Source organism: Rhipicephalus sanguineus, chromosome 4 (assembly GCF_013339695.2).
Source record: "Rhipicephalus sanguineus isolate Rsan-2018 chromosome 4, BIME_Rsan_1.4, whole genome shotgun sequence".
NCBI classification, from domain to species: Eukaryota; Metazoa; Arthropoda; class Arachnida; order Ixodida; family Ixodidae; genus Rhipicephalus; species Rhipicephalus sanguineus.
This window is the reverse complement of record NC_051179.1, coordinates 142,719,571-142,732,731: the sequence shown is the minus strand read 5'-3', so window position 1 is coordinate 142,732,731 and position 13,161 is coordinate 142,719,571.

The window sequence follows — 13,161 nt, the reverse complement described above, 5'->3', positions numbered from 1 at the left end:
GTCCGGCTCAGCCGGAATCCTGAGACTTGGAATTGCGATCTTCCTGATATCTACATGAATTTCTTGCAGCGGCGGATTGCCTTTGCCAGAGAAGGCGGGTCATCTCGCTTTGACCGATGATGCGTAAGCATGCTTAATCATGCGTCAGCCCGCGCATTTCAAATCTAGCCGCGGGTTTACGACACCACGTGATCTCCCTCGCCAATCACATACATTCACGCTTACAGCTTCGCTGTCCGATGGTTCTCATGGCGCGGAACCGGATGAGTTTTTTCCCATGAATCCGCTCATTGCCTACATAATGTCATAAATTTGAAGTCGATTTTATACGTAACCCAACAGGTTTATGCCTGTATCTTAATTTTAAGAAAATGTTTAAGTGAAGTACCCATGACAACTGTTCTCCTTTTCAGTTCTGTTACGATCGTCGGTTCAACGCATTCATACGGTTCTCATAAATTCTGAGCAGTTCGCTAGTCGGCTGGCTTAATCTGCAACCTTAGACGAGTCAAGAGGACCCTACACTTCGCGCCGGAGAATCAGAAGCACAGGCCGCCGGCGAGATGAGCCAGGATATCGTCGTTATTTCTTTTTCAACAACGAGCGACACAATCAGTAGAATTGCTTCATTGTTTGAGGCTCGTGTACGTAGATTTAAGTGCACGTTAAAGACCCCAGGTGGTAGAAATTTCCGGAGAACACTACTACGCCGTCTCTCATAATTATATCGTGGTTTTGGGACGTTAAACCCCAGATATTAATATTATTAGAATTGCTCCATTTGCCTCAGCTGTTAAACAAACTGCCTGAGGAGATGCTCAGCGGCGCCGACTTTGGAATCAGGAGGTGCGCGCTGGAGAAGCAATACGTAAGCTCCCTCGCCAAGATTTAATTGCAAAAGCAAATACAGATTAGCCTGCCAGTGAGCTTAGATGCATGTCTCTCTCAAAGTCATCTTGACTGCCTGTGTGTTTTTCAAGTTCAAGACTAGTGTTTTGTTGTCTCAGGATTGCATCAAGATCCTTGCTTGAGCCATTGCACATTATAAAAGTTATCTCGCATCGCTGAATTATTACAATATCAGTCTTACCAAACGCAGTATAAGTGCACGAGGAAGTTTGCATTGTGCAATGTCCCAAAAAGCATAAAATAATGGCGTTGTTATTGGCCTCCATTCGGTTACCTGAGCCCAAATGAGGAACACGTCCTCGGTACCAGTGCTCCTGAGAGCGCTAGCTAGATCTCCTTCACAAATAGGTTGTTCAGCAAGACCTATAGGACAGCTCCTATGTTTCACTCAACCCAACAGGAGTTTCCGGCGCAAAAAAAAGAAATAGGTTAGTTCAGTAATAGCTTGAGAAGCGATTTTTGTGCCTTGTGAAAACAATACTGCAAGCACGATTTTATGGGGAGAGACATGTTTTCTGACTTGAGTTCAGCGACTTTCACTTCCTGTGCTTGCACATACACCTACACTCTGTGTCATTGCATGATAATAAACGGCCGTTTTATGCTCTGTTGATGTCATCGCTCTACCAAAGGGAGCTGTACACCTCTTTCAATCAGGCACTGTTAGCGTGTGCTGACCCGTGCGAGGTTCGCACGCGGAGCGCTTTCAAGGACTCTTCTGACGTTGTCGTCCAGATGGCACACCGACGGCATCTCTTTAATAAAAAGCTTTAAATATAATTCATTGTCACAATCCGACACCATTCGCACTATTTTTGACGACGAAAGAGGCTCCGCTTGTACATTCCACCTCGATCATGACCATCACTTTATACAGCGTATTAGCATGCCCTCCCTGCAACTTAGTACGAGCACTGGCGAAGCATGTGGGCATCGAGTTGAAGATCAAGAGCGTGGACGTGTTCAAAAAGGAGCAGTACAGAGATGAGTACCTAAAGGTCTGTGAAATATATGCAGTTTATCGGAAGATTGTGCATTACGTGGCACCATTGTTTCGCGATCTGGTGTTTCCTCTTCTGCTAGAGCTAAATCTGAGCATTGAGATATGAGATCATAAAAGAGACAACAATATCAAGATTTCTTTCTATTCGTCACGATTCTTTCTCAAGGTGCGGTACATCAAATCGCTCTCAATGTGTTATGATGTATGGTATGGTGTCTCACGCTAAAATATGTTATTTCCGCATAATTTTCTACGAGCGACTAGTGAAATAATTTTACCACCGTAATCGTCCGTGCCTAAATAAGTATTATTGTTGTCGCTTGTAGTGTTGTAACTGTAGCGGTTCAGCACGCTCCTTGCCATTCGGTGCAAAACTAACAATCCATGTGTCGGCTACGGCTTATAAATTATTTCAGGATTGGATTGAAGAGCTGTTATTAGTTTTCGTGCAAGAGCCATTCTGGCAGTGTTTATACAGCGTGTGTGTAGTACGAACTGTCGCAATTACTGCCCTTATGATTTTGTTCCCAAATTTTATCAATGAAATTATTTGTTTGTTCCTTCTATGAATGCCCCATTGGAAGATAAGAATAGTCTTCGCACTAAATCATTCAGTTTCGAACGAGAACAGGCGAATATCATCCAGCACGAGCTAACAGAGCCGTACGCGGGATAGCTCAAAGGCTACCGACATGTGCATTGTTGAGAAGTTCTGTGTCCGCCATCTTGGTAACGTGCCCGCGCTTCGCTTTTAAAAAATTGACATATGTTCAACATAACCTGAGAGAAGAAAACAGGGCGGGGCAGCTGCCTGCATATCTCGCAAGGCTAGATCTGCCGGCAATTTACAACATCCTGCTCCGCTAAAAGTGACACCAAAGAGAAACAATGAATCGGATTCGATCGATATATTGTGCTTTGAGAACTCTAATGTCGTTAATTTCACCGTCATAGGTTTATTAATAGAGGAAAAAATGAAGTTCAAAGTTTGATTTTTAAATTTCGCGCTGAAATCTCCCCGCGTGACGTCACGGATTTTAAAGTGTACTTATCGTATTTTGGCGCCATTGGCTCAACATAATTACCCCAAACTCGGTATGTCAAGTATATGGCCCTCTCAGAGGACAATGTACTTCATTTTTACCGATCAGAAACTACGTAGTCCCTATTAGGCGCAGTCAAAACATGTGACGTCATGGCGAATGGTGCGGAAACTTCAAGGTGGAGTCGCTACCCACATTTTGTTTTTGCGTGTTTTCTCGCTTACTAAGCGTCTTCACGCTACAAGCGTGGTGTTTTTGGTATCCTGAAAGAGTACTTTACTAATATGAGAAAAATCGTTTTGCTCTTAATGGTCCCTTGAAGAGGAATACGTGTTTGCGCAAGACGCAGCCGTGTGGCTGCTTTTTTTGCAGTTTTTTTTACAAGAAAGTTATATCTGACCGGAAAAAAAGAACAGCCTGAAGCAGTAGGTTTTGCTGCCAATACCACGTGCTGTAGGAGTTAAAGACCTCGTACTGACACGAAAGAGTACTGTTCTTTTTCCAGATCAATCCATTCCACCAAGCTCCTGCGATTGATGATGATGGTTTTGTTGTCTACGAGAGGTAAGCTTGGACGTTTTGCTTAATGCAAGCGCATTTTTAACGAACTAACGACGCTTCGTCCATATCTATCTATCTATCTATCTATCTATCTATCTATCTATCTATCTATCTATCTATCTATCTATCTATCTATCTATCTATCTATCTATCTATCTATCTATCTATCTATCTATCTATCTATCTATCTATCTATCTATCTATCTGGCCGCGTACGTCTGGACGTTCTCCTGGTTGTCTGCTTAAGTTGGAATGTAACAAAATTGGCATAGGAGGACATGCGTGTTTTCAAAACACGATTAACAGGTTATGACATGAATAACCTCCCTTCCCGGTCGCGTAGATAACGACATCCTTTCCCCAGTCACCTGTGGCACACATCCGCATACCACGGTCTGTGGAATGCGGTTATGCCCCACAAGTGATTCACAGTCTATGTCAAACCAGAAAACGCCAGGGTAGACCTTGTAAATATTAACGCAATAGAGTTAAGGAGCCCCCGTCGCAGAAAATCCGATCGTGGCATCGGCGGCGTTGTAGGTGAGCCAAAAGTACCGATGGACACAAAGAATAAAAATCTTGCAGCTGGCATCAAACCCACGTGCTGCATGAAAGTCAGGTATTCTACTACAGATGTACGCCAGTGCTTGAAACTCTTGCGGAAGAAGACACTATGCAGGCGTAATGTCACGACCACGTCAGTTGTGGCTGGCTGTGTGCTTTAATAACAGTGTAGATGTTACATATGTACACCTATGCCTCTGGAAGGCATAGAGAAGCAATGCTCGACCCCGGAGAGATGCGCTGACGGTGACCATTTCCGATGTACGAATTATCGCACCGTAGCGTTTCCTTTGTTTCGACAAAACCAACGTCTTTGCTCCAACGTCAGTGCCGGTGTTACGTCGGACAATAAGCTGCCCTTCATTCTTGAGTATATTCAACGTGCCTGGTAAGGCGATGATAAACTCTCAACTATTCAATGTACACAAAGTCGTCAATCCACCCTGTTATGGTTGGCTCAAACGAAAAAGAAAATAAAAGGACGGCAAGGCTTCTACTCGCTGACTACTTCGCATGAAATCTATTCCCACAATGTGTGGGAACTGGCGGAATTTTTATATACCTGGAGCAATGCTCTAAAAAATAATTAGGTGTGGATTATATACCACTGAAAGCCTTCTCAGGGCATTTACTTGGTCGATTATTAATGTAGTATCTCGCTTCGCGTCACGAGGCATTATTAGGGGCGAAGCTCCTTAAGGCGGCACCCGTTCGTCCCTCGTAGTCGTAGTCGTAGTAGTAGTGCGTAACAAGTCTTACGCTTTGACCTCCAAGGTGGTGCCGGTGGGAGATTTTTCCTGTGCGTTGTTGAACAATAAAAAATTCGCAGCGTGCGCGTTAACTAAAAGCCGAATTCTTCTGTCTCTCATTCCCCATTAGCAGCCATTGGCATGTTCCAGTAGGAAACGTTAGTAGAAGTAGAAGTGTAAGTGTTAGCTAAAAGCCGACTTCTTCTGTCTCTCATTCCCATTAGCAGCCATTGTTTACCTCCAAGGTAGTGCCTGGTGAGATTTCTCCTGTGCGTGATTAAACAATAAAAATTTTGTTCAGAACGCCGTTGATTGATGAAATAAACCTACGAAAGACGCCAGATGTTTTGTAAAAGCAAAACGAAAGAACGCCAGATGTTTCTAAAGCAAAGCGAAAAGACGCCAGATGCTTAACGAAAGACGCCACATGTTTTCTAAAGCAATGGTTTTCTAAACAATGAAAATTCACAGCGTACATGTAAAATTAAAGTGAGCTGCAAGTCGTCATAACTCATCGAACCTTTAGTATAAACGCGCCCGATCTCACGTCGGTGATGATGTACTGGGCAGAATTCACGGAAGATTCACGGTTTACCGATGAACCTCCGCAGCTTCGCCCACTCATCATCATTCACTCCGTGGATATGCTGTGATTTTTTTTTCTTTCAAAAGGTTTATCTCAGACTGGCTTTTAGCGAAGGCGGGGTTGGCCCTTCATGTACCCCACTGTATATGGGCATATTGTTAATAAACTCTGGGTACACCGCGAATCATTCGGCAGCTCGAAATATGCACTAGGTGTAGCGATCCATCTAAAATTTTTTCACCTCTTCATGTTCTGCTGGGAGCAGATCGTCATGAAATAGCCTGTTAGGTTAACCTAGCTCCACGCGATGACGTGCTCTTATGGAATAGGTGAAAACACCTTGCTCGACCAATCATACTTCTCTGTGTGTTCCCTCTACGATCCATGCAGTAATTTGCACATGAAAGCCGAGGCGTCGCAAAATCAATTTACAATAGAGAAATTGTAGCAATGCATTTTTGAAAACAGTCGTCAGTATACTTTCGGTTTCTGATACGCCAGTATAAGAGCAGTTTGTGAAAACACTAATTTTGTCGCCAGTGCATTTTTAGCTGATTTGTGGACGGACAGCGCCGCTATGCAATACAGTTTGCGGCATTAATGCCATAATTTACTTTTTTTTCTTTCAGACACTAATAAAAAAATAAGCTTGTGAGTCAGATTTTGTATTTACAGATCTATAGATAGCGATTTGTAGAACCTACAAAAACGATTCCGGTTGATGCTGCTGAAGAACCCAAATTTCGCTATCTGCTTCATGCGATCGGCAAACGTTGATGCGAAATACTAAGGCAGCACAAATACCAAGATTGTATCTGCTTACCTCTGCAGCAATGCAATTGCCTACTACTTGATCCGCAAGTACGCCCCTGAATCGCAGCTTTATCCGGCCTGCGTTGAGACTCGCACCCGCATCGACCAGATTCTCGCATCCATTGTCACAACGATCCATAATGCTGTAAAAGACTTTACCGTAAGTGCTAAATTCTCGTCTGCTATCTGTGTATAACTATCAAGTGCAGCAATGTGTACACTTAGGACCTTATGGCCAAGTGGTTCGTTTTGCAATGCGCTAGGTGCAACAGTTTGACTGCGGCACTTCTAGTGCGTCCAGCACCATATTAAAGGTTGATATGCAGGATTTTCGTGTGTGTTGAGGAACTGAAGTGACACACACATGCACATTTTAGTTCGAAAGTAATGAGGGCATCTACGAAAGGTATATTTTAAAGTGCTTATGTCATACAACGGCTAAGTGAAAATAACTCGTTTATGGACTTCTTGTTTTCAATGCAGCGAAATTATATGAAGCCAGAAGGGTGTGCTGCCAAATGACAGGTGTCTTTGGGGAACTGAAGGTGACAACAGTTCATGTCTAAATGACGCACTACCTTATAAGTTCTAGACACGAGTACTTTTTTTGGGGGGGAGGGGGGGGGAGGCGGGTACATGCTTAAGAAAATTTTTCGTTAGAGCCGTTTCGTCAAATAACAGAGCGACTGGTCACAAGTAACGTATGACTATGCATCATGTAGTATTGCATACAAGCAGACTAATCACAGGCATCCAGTCGTAAGCTGCAACATTCGCACGCAATTATGAACAATCAAGCATCTCTCAACAGTTGTACTTATTAATCTTCCAATTGAGAAAAATTCCCATGTCGACTTAAAATGGCTGCAAAAGCGCGCTTGTGACATCTAGACGCTAGTGTAGGTATAGTAATGTGGTGTTTTATTGCGATAGCAATAGTACAGAGGCCAGCGGGACGTGGAACGCCCGCTGGCGTTCGCAGCTCAAGCTACGAATCTCTGCCCCTCGTGTTGATGAAGCGCAATGTGGTAGCGTGTGCATGAGCACAGGCATATGTTACCCTATTACTCGGGAGCGCGCACCGTGTCGTTTCTCTCCCTAACTGACGACGCTTCGAAGAAGTGCATATCGAGTACCATTGTTTATTGTGCGCTTGTTGATATCATCCTTGCGCGGGATCCACGATGCGCTGTATCCAGGCATATGTTAACAACTTCAGCTACCACAACGGTTAAACATGATCATGGGCGTTAGTCGTGGCGATGGAGATGTGCCACTAGGCGTCAACGTGGCCGATTCCACATCCAACGGTGGCATAGCTGCCACACACCAATAGACATTGTACAAGCTCTCATATATCACTACACAATAAGCACTACTTCTGTGAAGACACGTTTCAGTTTCGTGTTGTGCGGATTCCTATGAAGGAGGGACCAGCCATTTTTTCTTCTCGTTCACTTTCAGGTACTCGAAAATAAATGACGTTTGGGGCTTTTTCCTATACGAAAGGACCATAAAAACTCATTTTAGACAATTGGCAACAAAAATCCGCCTTAGGACATGCACTGAAGTGCAAAATAATATCATCTCTAGAGAACAGTCTCAGACTATTCAAGTAACCGGCTTAACAATTAGGAATAATGTGTACGGCCGTATGCGAGTGGCAATTCCGAAGAATTTCTGGTTGCAGGGTAATGAGCAGACAGTGCTGCGCTCTCTGAGAGAAGAGCAAAATGTATGTACACTTTTTTTTTTGCTTTCAGCGTCCTATAAAATTGCACAAGAGGAAGCCGACGACCATGGAGGTTACAAACTTTGAAGAAGACTACGTAAGAGGGATGGAGCACCTCATCGGGGACGGCAAGTTTGCTGTCGGCGACACCTTCACTCTCGCCGATATCGCCTTGACCACACACATTGTTGTTGCACTTGAGGTAAGACGTCGCAATGCTTGCAATGCCTGAATTTCAGTATCGCGCTGATCATGGATGGTCATCGGGTTATGTTCATCGACCAGACATTCGTGTAGTTACCTTGTAATGAACGTGATACACAGGGCTCCGCCGATTATAAAGGAGCCTGTAGCATGACGCTGTACTACAAACATTTTTGCATTGAAAGTATTGGTACTGGAAAGAAAACATAACAAAAAAGAAAATGGGGAAGTCCATTCCTCACAAGTGGATCGAGCTAAAAGTCAATCAAAAATGGTTTTTTAAATGGGACACGCGCCTAGTTCGATGGACGCGGGCACGCCACGTAATGCGTACGACTGACAACCGTTGGTGAGTGACTGCAACAGAATCGAAATCAAGGGACGGGAAACGCATCCGGGGCGGACAACGAGTCAGATCGAGGGATGAATTTAAGAAGTTCGGAAGGGTAAAATGCAATCAGCTCGCACAGGGCAGGGCAAAGAGTGGGCCATTGCGAGAGGCCTTCGTCCTTCAGTGAACATACAAAAGGATAATAATAATAATAATAATAATAATAATAATAATAATAATAATAATAATAATAATAATAATAATAATAATAATAATAATAGTGAATATTTCTATACTTGTTATCTTTTTTTTTTGCAAATAGTCTCGGAAACGTCACTCTTTTTGCAATGGCACACTGCTACTAAGTTGTTACCCACCGTCTTAGCCTAGCCGCTAATGCGTTTCTGCTAAGTGGAAAACGCGAGTTTGGTTGCCAGCCACAGTACTCAGATTTGGGGGCGTACTTAAGAACTACAGGCCGCCATTATTATTGGGCAGTCCCTCACTACGGCGTTCATCATAATCCTGTAACAGATATGGCGGCGCGTAGAACACAAGAATTTATTGTTTACCCCAGCATTAGTATGTCTTGGAATTTGTCCTGGCTACTGGCACTTTGTGCCCGAATCGTTTTCGGCAAGTCACGTCATTTGGTCAATGTAAGCACTGTTGCAACAAAACTTCTGGGACCATGGACATGTACCTCGAAGGCGCAGAAGGCAACGAAATCGTCACTGAGTCGACAGGACTATGCGACCACATGTAGACTTTATGCGATCCGCCGATTGTCTGCGCGTTTTCGTAAATCTCTCAATTTTCTTCTGTCTCCCTTTTCTCCCATTTATTCCTTCCCCCAGTGCAAGGTTAACATCCCTGCCTTTCCCTCCGTCTCTCTCTCTCTCCTGCAATGATGAAGTGCAGTGGAGAGCGGGGTCGGAGCTATGTGATATGTATTAAGCATGACCTACCTTTATCTCCCATTGTCGGCAGCCTTCAAGTGACATTCAACCAAATTACAGGGCCTTCATCTGGGCTCTTAAAACGAGACCCGGGAAGCTCGACGAGAACATCCGGATGGTCAAACGAGATCATCCGGGCATCGTGGCGAGACCTCAGCGAGACATGCGGGCAATAAGCCCAAAACTTATTAAAATATGTGGTCTGTGGCAATCAACTCTTCGTACAGGACCGCATTACGTACCCTAGATGCGATCCAAACCAGTTACAAAATATGCTGCGTCACAGTTCTTAGTGGTTGTTGACGCTGTCACTGAACCTGTGTCTGTACGCTGACATCTTATTTTCTATATACAATAACGCCGTTCCAAAGGCAGATAAGGCACGATGCACTTGCTCTTTCAAAAGAGCACGCTCAGCCTGTGCTCTTTTGAACGCCAGCCGTGGGCGAGTGAAGGGCGGGCTGCCAGAGGCAGCGTTTCGAGGTGCGGGTTGCCGCACACTTCGAGACATGGCACCACACAGAGCGGGGCGCACCAGCCTGCTGTCGCGCCGTGATCGCATCGGCCGCAAGATTTATCTCGCACAGTGACGGCAAACTACGGCGCCTTAGGGACGAGTGCACGGTGTAGCTTGGTGTAGTTTGGTGCTGTGCCCTTGCGAACATGCACAATATAGTGGCTAGTATAGTGTCCAACCAATCTGCTTCGGCGTTAGAAGTTTCATGCTTGCATCTGCTCTCGACTACGGGAGAGGCAGCCATTTTTATTGGCGCCTCTATTACGCCGCACTTTCTCTGAATTTTTAACGTCTCACGGTGCTATCAAGCAGTCGATTTCACTGCGAGTTCTTTTCAACTGTGTTTTGCAATGAAGCACCTTTATATCCCGTGTACGTACTACCTACCAAGTTAATATCTTTCCCTTCCTTTGTTTTTCAGAATTTCGCCGACCCTTCCAGGTTTCCCAAGCTCCTACGTTACTACGAACGAGTCAAGCGCGCGCAGCCTTACTTTGAGGAAATCTACCGGGCATCTATAAACCAAGTCGATCAGTATTTTGCCGAATTCAAATATTTTTACAAACAGCAATAAATATGCCTGAACAATACTGGAACCGTCATTCTTGCCACACATTTCGTTTCTTATTTGTTTGCAAGCACCTTATAGGTCTGAATATGCTTCTTGAAGCTATGTGTTGCAGTGCCCCAACATACAGTACATTTGCACATACAACATACATCTGCACGTACACCTCGCATTCGAATGAGGCAGCGGAAAATACGATAAAAATTTTGAAACCATGAATATTTACTTACTTCATTAAATATGGTAACTTCTAAATACAACATCGTCTTTTTGGATACCAGACGCATGGTGTCTAGAAACTTACAGGTGTGAACAAAACAGGACAATAACGCGTTGTAAAATGTTGCTGGAGTAGCGCTATACCTATGTGGGCAATACACTACTTGTTCTACAAATCACTTTGCCTCAAATAGAGCACATAGTACCAGTATATTACAGTCAGCAAAGAGGTATGATATGTGCAGTTTATCTAGGGCAATTGAAAATGATATATATTAAAATACATAGCATAATTTACGTCATTGTGTTCCGTATACATCGCTGTTTACTTGAAGTGATGGCGGCTAAATTGCGAAGCTGGAACCTCAGAAGAGACCAATTTGAATGCATGACCCCAATTTTATAGTCAAAAACCACCATCTCCAAAGCGGAGGTAAGTATTTTGGAAGATGTTACCTTAAACGACAATCTCGAAGCTGGCGATTAGCGATGTGTGAGCCACCCTTACAGCGATACAAAAGAAACATCGTGCAATTAATATGAATTGTCTGCCGCAATACTCCTGGCGTTTATTGCGCCTCTCTGCGCACGTTGCGAGTGCTCATTTGAAATTGATATTTGCCATCAAGCTAAGTCAATGCAATACACATTGCACCGCAGAAGCCGTCTATAATAAACCACCTCTTTTATTGCGCCGTACTGATTCAAGGAAAACCTGATTTCACTCCTCCAAACTGGCAATCAATGGCCCGACATACTAATTATGTGCGTCTCCGTAAGAAACGACTCTACCCTGGCAACATCATTTGTGGCCAATCACAACATACCCATCTAGGTTGCTTTGACTGTCATCCAAGGGAAAGCTGTCCGCATACCCATAAGTACTGCAGTTTTATACATATCGTTATGACCTTATTCACGGGTCTCAAGGACGCGAGAATAAAACAAGCTTATCGAAGACCGTCTTTCTAAATGGCGTCTTAACAAGCGTACGAACCTTTGCATCTAACTTTGATACAGAACAACCATCTCGTTTGGGACCCAAAAGATTCGCTTTTAGGGATGGAGCCTTTTAGAAGTTCAAAGCTTGGTGGTGCTATAAGAGCGGGGCGCTTCAAGCTTTTCGTTGCGCCGGGTAGTGCGAACAGAAACTATGGATATCATGAATCGGCATGGGCTTTCTTAGTCCTCCTCATCTTCTGAGTCCTCCTCATCTTCTGCTTGGCTCCCAAAACACGTGCGCCGATTTCTCCAGCGCGGGATTGAATAACCCTGGTGGGTGTGAGAACGAGCAAAGTGAGAGAGAAAGAAACAGAGAGAGACAAAGGAAAGAGAGAAATCCTTGGCGAAAAAATTCCTTGGCGGGGCGGGATTCGAACCCGCGTGCCCACTATCCGAAGGCGAGCACCCTAACCACTCGGGCATCCATGCACCTTAGCAGATCATAGCATTGCCTTCTATAGTACAGTATAGCAAGGTGGAGGGAAAGGAAAATGAGCGTGAGCAGAAGGAGGAGGAGAGTAAAGCATAGCGTAAAAAGAAATAGAGAAATACAGACGAAGACAGAGAAGAAAGAAGGAAAGGGGAAAAAAAGAGAGAATGAATTAAAAAAGCGCGCCATAGGAAGAAAGAGAGAAATAGAAAGAACGGAAGAGAAGAAAGACAGAAAGAGAAAGTAAGAGAGAGAAAGAAGGGCAAGAACGAGAAAGATAGAAAGACTGAGAAAGAAAAAGAATTACATGTAGATAAAGAAAGTAATACAAATAAACACAGACAAAGAAGACAGAAAAACACAGAGATGAAAGAACAAGAAACAAACAGAGGAAAAAAAAGAGAGACAAATACAGAGAAAGAAGGCCGCCCAGCTCCGCACTTCCTTCATTCAGGGTTTGTAACCCTATTGCGAAGCTGCCTTTATTTTTATTTTCGACTGCCTAGGTACCCCATTGCTGCCGCCATATTTTTAGGAATCTCTTCTCAAACCACTGCATTATAACCACTATAGTTCAACATAACCGCAGTAGGTCGATGTGATGGTCGCTTAATGTTGTGTTCTATTCAAGATTTCTAAAAAATCGCCAGGCCTGCGCGGAAAGCGCAGCACAGTCACAGTGAACGCTGGAAGAGTGGCATTTCTAGAGCCCGTTATAAACGCTCTTTTGGCTACTAATACAAGTAAATTAGCAACGCACCCACTACGGCACAAATCATAATTTTTGTGAAGTTGGGAAGCGCCCACCACGACATAATTCGTCATTCTGCGGAGAAGCGAGGTACCATCTGTAAGGCATTATGTGCACTCTGTTGATGCGACCGTTGATGACGATTAAGGGTTATGGCTGGGCCATTTGTAATGGGTTGGAAGCTTTAAACCACCCACTAGTTACATAATTCGCATCGTGT